The sequence below is a fragment of the Nomascus leucogenys genome, chromosome 7b, assembly GCF_006542625.1.
Source record: "Nomascus leucogenys isolate Asia chromosome 7b, Asia_NLE_v1, whole genome shotgun sequence".
NCBI lineage: Eukaryota > Metazoa > Chordata > Mammalia > Primates > Hylobatidae > Nomascus > Nomascus leucogenys.
In genome coordinates, this window is record NC_044387.1 from 96,122,353 (window position 1) to 96,136,194 (window position 13,842).

At 36.6% G+C, this 13,842-nt stretch overlaps 1 protein-coding gene across 2 annotated transcripts in view; it reads right to left on the reverse strand.

Annotated features, from left to right (window-relative positions):
• Positions 1 to 13,842, reverse strand: part of GPM6A (glycoprotein M6A) — a 370,645-nt gene that overhangs the window by 260,609 nt on the left and 96,194 nt on the right. The window lies entirely within an intron of this gene.

Here is a 13,842-nt window from a genome sequence, read left to right on the forward strand (position 1 = left end):
TCCATAAGAGAGAGTGAATTCCACTATGGCTCTTTCATTTGCTTGATCCCTGCAGCTGTCCCTTCCCCCCATCCCCTCTGGCACATGACCTTCACCCAATTGCCCCTTCTCACCCTGTTGACAATCCAAATTCCTCAAACAACGGCAGTGATTATATAAGAATCATCTTTGAGTAACTATTCCCAAAACTAGGTGAACTTCAACTAATCCCTCTTGCTAAACTCAATAAAAGCTCCATCTTCCAGATTTTACCTATATTGGTCTGACTGATTTTCTTCCAGGGTTTCAATGTCAAGACTCAGATCAGGACTGTGTTTTTGGGTGCTTGGCATTTCATCATGCCAGACACTCTGTTGATATCTCCTCTCTTTGGAGTCCCAGTGACTAGACAGTTGGGCTGGTCCTGCTCCTGACCACTGTTCTGCTCCCTTTGCTTGAAAGCACTATCTAAGTTTTTATTCTTCCATCTTAATTGTCCTTGGTGTAAGCTTTTTCATTTGCATTGTTTCGCTACTTAATGGGTCTCCCCCGTGGATAAGACAGGCATTGGAGACAGTGATGGCAAACCTGTGAGCCTGATGCTCAGGTTCTCTTATTTTGAATCAATGAACATGTGGGCTGCTATCCAGCTTCTCAAACTGTGGCAGGCTTTTGTCAAGAACAACTTTGAACTTTATTGATGATACTAGAAAAACTTGGACTATGAAGAAAATAATCCTTTGTGATACACCGTAGGAAAGGAGAAGTTTCAAAATTTCAACTATTCAATGATCAGCATTTTTTATTTTTTGAAGTAGCCTCTACAACTTAGGAAATTTCTAAAACTGATTCCCTTAAGAACTCCTTAGAAAAGGTAATGAAAGCATATGCAGTACCTCAAATCCTAAGTTAAACACTTCTCCCTTTCTCCTGATCTTACTCTGATCAGCCTCCCTCCTTGCCTCCCTTAAGCTGACTGCCCTCTTGGTCTATTCTTCCTCCTGATCCTCCAGCACCTTCGTGGGGTCCTCCTGTCTTTCCTCGGCCAGTTTTTCTTAAACTACCCCCCCCCCGAATAGATAATATTCCTTCTTAATGTCTTATAAGACAGGTGGGGATGATAACTAACCTCATTAGTTTTATATCTTCAAATCTTTGTTCAGATCAGATTTGCATAATCTAGTTAAGTTTCCTAACCTTCCTAAGTAAAAACAGAAGTTCACTGAAGAATTTAAGTTTATTCTAAGAATGTATAGTCTAAGATAACCCGATATCTATCAACTCATCTCCTTGTAGGACCTGAAGATGCTAAAACTCGGTAAGAAAAAGCAATATAAATTCATTAACAAAATGATATAAAATATAATGATCAACATTTGAGAGAGCAGCACACCTCACATTATATCTCTGAGATCATTCCTGTTAAAGTGGATTGGTCAAAAATCCAATCCTTAAAAAAGACAGAGATTAAAAATAAATTAATCTCTTATTTCAGGGACCCCTTAACTCCTACTTCTGAGAATACTGTTGTCTCAGTGTGGCTGATAATTTCACAAGTGCTTTATCCACCTTCTTTGTTGATCTTAAAACTGAGATGGCAGATATAATTGGAAAACAGAAGATAAGACAGCAGACCATCCTCATGTTAGAATTACATTTTTTTTTTAGTTCTTTGAAGATACTTTTGCTCAGAAAAAAAAAGGAAAAGTGACAGACCAAATTAAATCTTCTCAGCAACTACTAAGTCCAAGTGGGAAATCATCGATATCTAATCTACATGAAGATACTTCTGTATATAGCAAAAAAGTGAGGAAGGGGTGCTAAAGAACAATTGCTCTGCCTTAGCTCAAAAGACAGAGTCACAAAATATAAAAGACTAACTCTGTCTGATAGAGTGACTCCCCTCTGAGGAAATAGCTGCTCCATTCTGCCCACAATTGCTTTTCATGAAAAGAAAGAGATTTTTATGCATGCAAAAAGAGTGTGTTCCATGGTTAATAATGTCTTCTAGTTAATAATGAGACTACATTTTCTACCCTTCTACCTTTCATCATTCCTAATCCAGAGTAACCTGCACAAACAACCAGAATACAAGGATTTTAATGTTAGTAATACATATTTTTAAGAGTAAAACAACAGAAACCACTCAAAAATCTGTCAAAGGGGGAGTGGTTAAATCATTTTAGCTAATTAATTTCAGAGACACTGTAATATCACTTAGGAGGAAAATTCATACACAAAATATTATACAAAGAATACATGATCCCATTTTCTTACATAAGGGTCTTCGAAGTTCAAAAAGAGATTAAGTATCACATCATGCATCTACTAAGTGGCAGGTCCAAGTTTTAAACCCATTCTCTGTTTCCAAAAGTCAAAACACTATTACTGTAACACACTGCTTCCCAAATCAGTATACAGTATTGATAAGACGTGTTATAACTGGTGTCTTACCAGCCATTTTTTTACTGTGTTACTTTGTGCTTCAGGGGACCCAGAATGCGATAGAGTGAGAAACCATGAATCAGTGAACTTTAAAGCAAACTGAAATACTTAGAGGAAAAACAAAATCTTCTTTGATCTTTAGAACAAAATCACTTTATGATTCAGTATGCCAGTGAATGACTTGAGATGCTACCAGCGTAGCCAACTTGCTTTGAAATATGTGATCCATTTTGCTCTGTTTGGAAGCTTCTATGAGGGCTGGAATAAACTAAATGACTCCATTTGGTCGCTATAAGGAATATATGATTCAAAATCCTATTTATATTTTTCTCAGAATAAATTTAAGTTAATTTCAATTAAAGTAATACTGATATAAACAATTCATCCTATCTTTTCAAAAAAATGGTGAATAAGTTAACTTTTCTTATTGCCAGTTGGAAAAACCTAAGAACTTGGAAGGTAACTAACATTTCAAAAGTGTTACATGTTCTTTGCAGAAAATTTTGAAAACACAGATGAGGAAAAATAATATCTACAGGTATGTATATCACCAAGAGATATATAGTTACTAATAAATTTAAACAGATGACATGTTATGACCAAGTTAAAATTCCAAATCAACCTATTAATATAGTAACAGTAGGATATTGGTAAAGTCTCAATTGTATAAGATACAATTAATCAATGTCACAAGTACTTAATAACATAGAAATTAGTTGAAAATGGAATATTTATTTGGTTTGCAATATTTTCTAAATTCTGTATTAAGTATACTGTATATGATGTATGGGTATAATAGTGCATTTTTTGTAATTACTTCAAGTTAAAATATTTCTTAACAGCTTTTTTAGTAACTCTTTATAATCATACCTTGGCATAAACCCTGAAATCTTTGATCTACTTTGCTTTTTATTTTATGGTGTTTTCTATTACATTGGCTTTTATTAATCCTGAATCTCTCCATTTGTGGCCTTTTCCTATGACCGTTACTAAGCAAAGTTGCTATTAACGTCTGGTTGTTAAAATATAATTTGTAATAGTTTTGTAAATAAAAAAGCATGAGCTACATATTATTACTTTTGCAATGGATATAAATATGAGTCAGTAAATTCACTAGTTCCCATCCTGGAAGACTTTTATCTTTTGGGGAAGTTTACATTTATCTTTTGGGGAAGTTTACATTTCAGGATGATGAAGACTCAGGGGGTTTTGGGGGACTCAAGGTAGATGGTAAGATCCCACATCGGTCTGCTTTGGTGACCACTGACACTTAATATCCCAATCCACACAGTTCCTCAGGCCACAAAGTTCTGGGGTCTCTATGGCAAACTTTTTGGAGTCACAGGTACCTAGCATCCTTCCTCCCTAAATGCACCGGAAAATTATCCTCTGAGATCATTCAACCTGCTCGGGGAGGTGCCTGGGATTGTGATGTGAGTTCAGCTATTCCTGAGATCCAAAGATCTCTGCCCCCTTTGAAGCCTTAAGCCTTTATCTAACTCCTCAAAAGCCTTATTACTTCAAATTCTCTCTTCACTCTATCCCAGTTATGGACCCAACACTATTTCTTTAAAGAGTGTAAGAAAATTCAAAAAGCCTTTAACTCCAAAAGGCTTCTGTTTCTGTCTTCTGCTTTGTTTTCTGCCTTGCAAAAATCTCCCCATTAGATAGGAAACACAGGCCCTGTCTATCTTCTTGGGGTGGGAGCAGGAGACAGGGTAGAATCTGGGGAGAATTACATAAAATAATATCTTGGTAAAGCAACTTGCCATCACATTTGTTATTCAAGGCCATATTCTGTATTAGTCAATGAAAAGACGTTGATGTTTGACAGAACTTTTGGTTCATTTGTTTGTTTCAAATCACCCAGAAATCCTCTTCTTTGAGGTGGCATCTTTCGTTTGAATAGTGTATCAGGGAAAATGATTATATTCACTGAAAATGTTTAATTCAAGATGATTAACTCAAGCACTTAAAGATCTCACTTGCTTCATGAATCAGTCAGGGCCCAACATAGAAAACAAAAAGCATTCTAAGCATTTAAATCAGAAAAGTTAATACAGGGAATAGGATGAATAGGGGACAGAAGAGCCAAGAAGCCACACAGAAGACAGGAAGACATCCTCGGGATTAGGAAATGTAGGAAGCTGGTGTCCAGCCTGGGCTGGAGGGAGGAGGTGATGCTTGTGGTGTTCAGGGTCAGTGCAAGTGGCTGAAACCAGGATGGGCTTACATTGGAAGCTAGAGCCTCAGAGGAGCTGCATTTGAGAGGTGCCACTGAAGTCAGAGAACAAGGATAATAAATACCCTGGCCTCTCCTTACTTCCCTCTCTCCATTCTCACTCCAGTGCCTCCCACTGATGGAATCCGGCTGAAAGGAAGCCAGCTGACAGGAAAGCCTGTGAAATGTGGCCTGCAGAGGTCAGGTCTCTTGTATATTGAGAAGGCGAGAGGTGAGGAATGGACCTTCCTGTATGCAGTCCAGAGATGAGCATATTTAAGAATTCTCAGTACAACATAGGACAGGATTCTACTCATTTATTGCACAATGTTTCTACTACCTCTGGATTCCTTTAGTGAGTTTATTTCTTGCCTAAACTGTAAAACCATTAGAGACCCATTCTTTGGAATACAAGATATTTAAGATTAGGGAGGCATGCACTTGAGAACTTAAGAAAGAAGAGTTTAGTACTAGACTCTACATTTCTTTTTATTCTAAAATCTCTCCCAGAAATTTTAAAATGTGTCTAGAAATGCATTGTTAATTGGGTCAATTGAGCTACTTTGGCTAAAGAATAAAATCAGCCTAGATTTCAGAACTGAAGAATCAGGTCCTCTGTACAAGCTAGTGATTCTAAAAATTGACTTTACTTAAATTAGAATCCCTCTTCACTTGGCTACATTAATGATACCTGTTATATTTTACTAAAGTTGGCAAGTAACACAACACTAAGCCTCTCTTCTCAATTTCAAATTGTAAATAATGAGAGATAGGCAAGATAACAATATCTTAAATCAGAATTATACCATGGTAGTTTGGTATTATAAGCTAATTTTGATAAATAAAAGCTATCACTCTGAGAGAAACCTTCTAGCTGCCTTAATCATTTACCCCTTAAACCAGTGCAACTGGTTTCTCCATACCAATCCTGTCTTCTTTCATCTATCACATAAATTTTAAAAAGACCTATATAAAATGTAAATTTGATTATGTCATTCCTCTGCCTGTATCACTTCAGTGGTTCATCATTGACTGGATAAAACTCAAACTTTTCCATATGTAATTACAAGTTCCCCAAGATCTGACACCCAACTACCTCTGACCTACTTCTATTTTTGACCTTGAACCTCTATGAATTCCAAGCTGCTTCTTACTTACCGTATTCTGGGTCTCAGAGAGTCTCTTTGCTCATGGTACATCTTTTGCAGAAACATTTGTCTGATTTCCCTATTCTGGTTGATACCTATGTAGATTCAGCTCCAGTAAGGGATTCTAATGCCCAAGAATGGCCTTGTAAACACAGGCCCTCGGGGAATACGTTCACCATTGTAATGCTTGCACTGTGATGTGACTGTTTCTATTTCCACCTCTCTCTCAAACGTTCTGAGAACCCCTTGGGAGCAGGATTCACACCTTATTCTTCCTTGGTAAAACTACCAATTATGTAAGGCACACAATGGCCCTCAATAAATATGTGCTAAATGAATGACTAAATACTACCAAAATATTCCAAACTGACTTCTATTCTCTCCCTTCTGACATTAATTATACAAATAGCCATCAAAGTTATGCTTCAAAATAAATAAATAAGATCACACCATTTCTCTCCAGTAACATTGCTGATGCTACCCATGAACCTATAGGTCACAAGGATTCGATTATTCATTTTTCAACACATATTTGGTCAACACCTAAGAGTTTGCCAGGTACCGTTCTCAGTACTAGAGTCTAAATAATGAAATAACAGACAAGTTTCCATGCTCATGGAACTGACTTTCTATGCTGTTTCACACCTTTCTTTCCTTACATACTGTATTGCTTCTTTTGTTAGGCAAAACCTTAGTCACTTTTCAGTCCATGTTTAGATGCCACATATTCTTCCATACCCACAGACGAATTATTTGCTTCTTCCTCTCTCTTCTATTGCACAGAATTCATGTTTCTACTAAACAACTTAAAACTGTATTATGTAATTTTGTACTTATTTGCTTTTCCTGTAGTATTCTCCTAGTCCCATTAAGGCAGAGATAAAGAACTTGCATAAAGACAATATAAAATAGTTCTACAATTAAATAGTACAAAACAATTTTTTAAATGAAAAAAGCCTTTGAGGAGGCATTTCACAAAGAAAGATACATAAATAGACAATAAATACATGATAAGTGCTAAGCATCATTAGTAACTAGGGAAATACAAATAAAACCATTTAAAATAAGATAGTGGAGGAATAACATTAGCTAACTTCAAATTATACTACAGAGTTATGATAACCAAAACAGCATGATACTGGCATAAAAACAAACACACAGACCAATGGAACAGAGTAAAGAACACAGAAATAAATCCATACATCTACGGTGAACTCATTTTAAACAAAGGTGCCAAGAACATACACTTGGGGAAGAGAGAGTCTCTTTAATAAATGGTGCTGGCAAAATTGGATATGCGTATGCAGAAGAATGAAACTACACCCCTATCTCTCGCCATATACAAAAATCAAATCAAAATAGATTAAAGACTTAAATCTAAAACCTCCGACAATGAATCTACCAAAAAAAAATGGGGAAGATCTACAGGACATTGGTCTCAGCAAAATTTCTTTAGCAATACCTCACAAGTACAGGCAACCAAAGCAAAAATGGACAAATGAGATCACATCAACTTAAAAAGCTTCTGCACGGCAAAGGATCTAATCAACAAAGTGAAGAGAATACCCAAAGAATGGGAAAAGATATTTGCAAACTACCCATCTGACACAGGATTAATAACCAGAATATGGCCGGGCACGGTGACCCACACCTGTAATCCCAGCATGTTGGGAGGCTGAGGCGGGCGGATCACCTGAGATCAGGAGTTCAAGATCAGCCTGGTGAAACCCTGTCTCTACTAAAAATACAAAAAAGTTAGTCGGGCATGGTGGTGGGCACCTGTAATCCCAGCTACTTGGGAGACTGAGGCAGGAGAATCTCTTGAACCCAGGAGGTGGAGGTTGCAGTGAGCCAAGATCGCAGCACTGCACTCTAGTCTGGGTGACAAGAGCAAGACTCTGTCTTTAAAAAAAAAAAAAGAGAAGAAAAGAAAAGAAAGAAAAGAAAAAGGAAAGGAAAGGAAAGGAAAGGAAAGGAAAGGAAAGGAAAGGAAAAAGCCAGAATATATAAGAAGCTCTATAGGAGAAAATCTAATAATCCAGTCAAAAAATGGGCAAAAAATATGAATAAACACATCTCAAAAGAAGACATACAAATGGCAAAAAAAAAGCATATGAAAAAGTGCTCAACATCATTGATCATCAGAGAAACGCAAATCAAAGCTACAATGAGATATCATCTCGCCCCAATTAAAACGGCTTTTATCAAAAAGATAGGCAATAGCAAATGCTGGCAAGGATGTGGAGAAAAGGGAGTCCTTGTACACTGTTGGTGGGAATGTACACTAGTACAACCACCATGGAAAACGGTTCAGAGCTTTCTCAGAAATCTAAAAATAGAGCTGCCATATGATCCAACAAGCCCACTGCTTGGTATATACCCCAAATAAAGGAAATCAGTATGTCAAAGAGATAGCTGCACTCCTATGTTTGTTGCAGCACTGTTTACAATAGCTAAGATTTGGAAGCAACCTACATGTCCATCAACAGATGAATGAATGGATAAAGAAAATGTGGTATAGATACACAATGGAGTACTATTCAGCCATAAAAAAGAAATAGATCCAGTCATTTGCAACAGCATGGATAGAGCTGGAGATTACTATGTTAAGTGAAATAAGCCAGGCACAGAAATACAAATTTCACATGTCCTTACCTATTCATGGGATCTAAAAATCAAAACAATTGAACTCATGGACATAGAGAGTGGAGAATTGTTACCAGAGGCTGGGAAGGATAGTTGGGGGCTGGGGGGGATGTTGGGGGCAGCAGAGGTGGGGGTGGTTAACAGTACAAAAAAACGTTAGAAAGAATGAATAAGACATAGTATTTGTTAGAACCACAGAGTAACTATAGTCAATAGTAATTTAATTGCATATTTTAAAATAATTTTAGAATGTCATTGAATTGTTTGTAACTCAAAGGATAAATGCTCAAGAGGATGAATACCTCATTCTCCATGATGTGCTTATTTTATATTGCATGCCTGTATCAAAATATTTCATGTACCCCATAAATACATATACCTACTATGTACTCACAAATATTAAAAATAGAAAAATTAAAAATAAAATGAGATAGGATTATAACATTAGAGTAGCTACCATTAAAAAGAATAAAACACCAAATGTTAGCTAGCATACAGAATTACCAGAACCCTCATATATTTTTTGGTGGGAGTGTAAATTTATAACTATTTTAGAAAAAGCTTTATAATTTTCTCTGTTTCTTTCTTTTTTTTTTTTTTTTTTTTTGACATAGTCTCACTCTGTCTCCCAGGCTGGAGTGCAGTGGTACAATCTCGGCTCACTGCAACCTCCACCTCCTGGGTTCAAGCAATTCTCCTATCTCAGCCTCCCAAGTAGTTGGGATTACAGGCACCCGCCACCACACCCAGCTAATTTTTGTATTTTTTAGTAGAGATGAGCTTTCACCATGTTGGCCAGGCTAGTCTTGAACCCCTGACCTAAGGTGATCCACCCATCTCAGCCTCCAAAAGTGCTAAGATTACAGGTGTGAGCCACTGTGCCCAGCCTATAATTTTCTTAAAAAGTTAAATTAAAGAGTAAAATATTCCTCGACCCAATAACTCCACTTTTAGATTTTTATCCAATAGAAATGAAAATAAATGGCAACAAAAAGATGTGGACAAGAATGTGTGTAGCACCTTTTATTGTAGTAGTCCAAAACTAGAAACAGTCCAAAAGTCCATCAGCAAAAGGTTGGATAAAAATTTGAAGTATTCTCGTACAAGATGCTACTCTGGAATAAAAAAGAACAAAATACTGATATGGGGAACAACCTGGATGTCTTTCATAACCATTATGCTAATAAAAGAAGCTGAACAAAAAGAATACATGGTTATGATATGGGAGCTAAAAAGAAATTATTTAGGTAGTTAGTGAGGGTAAGAGATTCATTGGTAAGCTTTCCCTTTCAATAAAAAGCAGCCTCCAAATCATTTATTTCCTAAAAAAGAGCAGCCTGAAAAATTAAGCTGCAGACATAGATAAGCAAGTTGGAAGCTTGCATGGATGAATGTCAGCAGCTGTGCCAATAGGAAAAGGCTACCTGGGGGCCAGACATGTTCAACATGCAGGCTCCATCTTCCCTTTCTTTGTCACCATGTGTACAGTAAGGAACAGGCAACATGGCGTCGGACAGGTAGAGAACCATCTGCAAAATAAAAGATTTGGGGGGCGTGGCCAGATTCTTCCTCGCTATACAAATGGCGTACCTGGTCCGATCAATCTTGTTTGCCCTACGTAAATCAGACACCACCTCCTCAAGCTCATCTATAAAACCTCGTGCATTTCGACAAGGAACCAGCAACCCATTTTTCTCTGGGACCCCTCGCTCTGCAGCAGAGAAAGCTCTTCTCTTTCTTTCACCTATTAAACTTCTGCTCTTAACGTCACGCTGGTGTGTTTGCGTCCTAGTTTTCCGAGGCAATGGGAAAACGAAACTCAGCTATTACCCCAGAGGAACGACGCAGCTTCCATTATGATTCCATTTTTATAAAGCTCTAGAATAACAGCTAATCTATGATAAATAAATATAGAAGTAAAGATATCTAAATATGTACATATGTTTTCTAGAGAGAGCTGAGAAGCAACAACACGCCAATAACAGTAAGCACATCTATAACCCAGATCTTGGTTTCTGAATATTAATCTTCACTAAAAGAAACCACGGTTCCTTACAGAAATGATTGATTCTGGGGTTGAGGAAGGGAAATAATGATAAGCTGGAATCTCTTGTTGCAACAGAGAGTGACAAAAGTTTTCAAATAATGATGGAATCCTATCCAAAAGACCCAGGAGGCTCTCATTCGCCAAACTCATGTCATTTGACTATCAAAATAAATAACTCTAATAGATTGTAATTCATTGAAAAAAAAGAATCAATGAGTAAATTAATAGACAAATAAATAGAAAAAGTATCCCTTAAAGGGGAATGTACACTAGTAAATATAGAGGGAATGATGAAGTTAGAAATTATCATTGAATTACTTCAAGCTAAAGCTAGTTAGGTGAATGTTTGATGAGAAAAAAATTTATATATAATCTCAAAGTATCTCCCCACAAACTACTTATTAATTACAAAGGGGAAAAAGAATAACTTCACACTGGAGAAGCTTTAATCAACCAATCAACATTAACACCTGCAATTTGAGGACAAACAATAACACAATAACATGCCTCCTGATGTGATGCACGGGGGGGGGGGGGGGGGGGGGGGAATAACACCATGTGTTCCTGTGGTATTCCTGCAGCAAAAGCAAAACATGAATTTAATCTTGAGGAATCAGCAAACAAACCCACACTGAGGGACATTCCATAAAATAAGTGTCCTATAATTTTTTAAAACTTCAAGATTAAAAACAATGGTTGAGAAACTCTCTCAGATGGAAGTAATCTAGAGAACCATGATAACAAGTTCAGTGGAGGGTCCTGGAGTGGGTGAGGAACCAAGGAAAAAATTGGGACAGCCAGCCAAAGTGAATATGGACCAAGGATAACATGGTATATAGTATCAATATCACATGCCAAGATGGGATCATTGTACTTTGATTATGTCAGAGAATGTCCTTCTGGGGAAATACATGTGAAGAGAATATTTTTCTCAAAATAATAGAAAACAAAACTTGAAAGAGATTTCTACTATATTCTATGTGGATGGAGTAAAAGAAGTAAAGTTAGAGAGTAGCACACTATTTTTTTCAATGTTTCCAGTGACATTCAAAAATAAAAGTAATGGGAAGATAGCCACATTTACAGTGATCTCTATTATCATTCTTAATAAAAAAATTTTTAATTATCCATGAAAGACACTATTTACAACCCACATTTATTATTCTGTCTAAGACAGCAAATGTGTTTTTCAGTTTATGACAGGCAACTGATATTATTAGAAATTATAAAGAAGACAAAGAAAAGTCAAACTTCATTTAAAATGTCTGCTTTCAGTAAAGTGTCAAACATTCTTAGACTTGAGCTAACATAAAAGATATTTGACTTTGAGTAATATTTTACATATACATGTATACATGTGTCTACATACATATATACATATACACATACATATATATACACACACATGCATGTTCATAAACACATACAAAATACACACATTTAAAATAGACATTTTATTTTTTGAGATTTTTCTAAAGAAATAAGACCTCCAGAACAGTCAAAAGCAGACTACCACCACTTGGCACTCCACACTGGTAACCCTGAAAGGATGAACATTTGGAGACTTTTTGGTTTATTATATCTGAACACGAAGGTATAGTATCTTGAAAAAGATAATGCCCTCTCCTGACAGCAAAGCTCCTACAATTTATGGAAAAAAATGAATAATTAACTGCATAATTCATGAGTGCTTTTGTCTACTCTTATACTTAGTGCTAGTTGTTATTAAATATTTCCTGAATTACTCATGTAAGATACATCAAAAGTAACCAAAGAAATTATTTTCAGCATCTTCAGAAGGTATATCAATTTTAAAATTTGCCGTTTCTTTGTTCATCTTAAACAAGATGGATATTGTAAGAAAGGGACATTTTTTCCTCTACCCTCCTAAGTTCAGTGGCTGGTGCCCTGCAAGTTAAACCTACAAAAGGGAGATTAACAGGAAAAATCCTTTGTCACATATGCCTATGAAGTCCTTCATAGAAAAAAAGCAAAGACCCAAAAAAGAAGTTAAACCCAGGGCTACACACCATTTTAACATAGAGCAACAAACTGTGGAAATGACAAGATGAAGGAAAATGGGATTAGGCTTTTAAGGGTGGTTAGTTGTGGGAAGGTAAATATGTAGGAGAAACTAACGAAAGATAAGGGTTGTTTAGTAAGGTCTGTTATTCAGACTCCTCTCAGGTGCTGTCTCTGAGCTGAGGTCAAGTTTGCCTAACCCACTGCCTGTGGGCTACATGTGGCCCAGAATGGCTTTGAATGCAGCCTAACACAAATTTATAAACTTTCTTAAGGGGTTCTAAGTTTTTTTGTGATTTTTTTTTTTTTTCTCATCAGCTATTGCTAGTGTTAATGTTAGTGTATTTTATGTGTGGCCCAAGACAATTATTCTTCTTTCACTGTGGCCCAGGGAAGCCAAAAGATTGGACACCCCTGGAGATCATCTCTGGTGATTACAAACCATTCTCCATTTCCCGGCACAAGAGAAGGGAGAAGGTGGGGCACCTTCACAAAGGGAAATGTATGACCTGATTTTAGCCAAATACAAAAGGGTAGAAGTCTTTTCAATGTTAACTGTTTCTCGGTTGCCTTCAGCTCAAAATAATCCTTATGCCAAAGTGATATATTTTGGGGTGGCATACTCTGATCTCTTTCAGTATATATTTTCTAATATTAAGGAATCATCTAAAAATACTGGTCTTCATATTGTCTAAGAATGCTAATTTTGGAAAACCGCCAATGTTCATGCTTTCCTTTAATTGTGAAGATGCAATGCCTTTTGTCCTTTCGTCATTAAGAAAAAAAGAGCATTTTAGTAGACTTTTACTAAATATCAGCACTTAGTTTCTTGCTCAATTAGATTGAAACAGCTGGTGTGGACCGTATTTGCCTGTATCTTTGCTTACCAGAAGCATTTGGGAAGTCAAAAGAATAACATTGCAGCAGGGACTTCTCTTGGTAATGAAAATTGCAGAATGGTTTCAATAAGAGTGAACATTTAAGGCCCATTAAGTCATCTTTCTTATTGTGCTTAACACCATCAAATTCAATGAGTGAATCAATGGCCACAGCTGGATGCAAGAAGCATTGAAATTCAAGAACGATGTCCCTGCATCAGTGACAACAAGCCTAAGAAGTAGTGGGTGAAAGATACAAAGTCATCACTGAATTTTGATTGTAGCTCAGCATCAGATTAGAGGATGACTTGATGTCTCACAATGATTCGTTAAACCTAAGATTCATGATGTCAAGGGGAGGGAAAGACAGCACAAACATTCTTGAATGTTTAGCAGTGAGCACTTAAGGAGAAATTTATAATTTGGTTTTGGCTTTTGATTTAGTCAAGATAATGC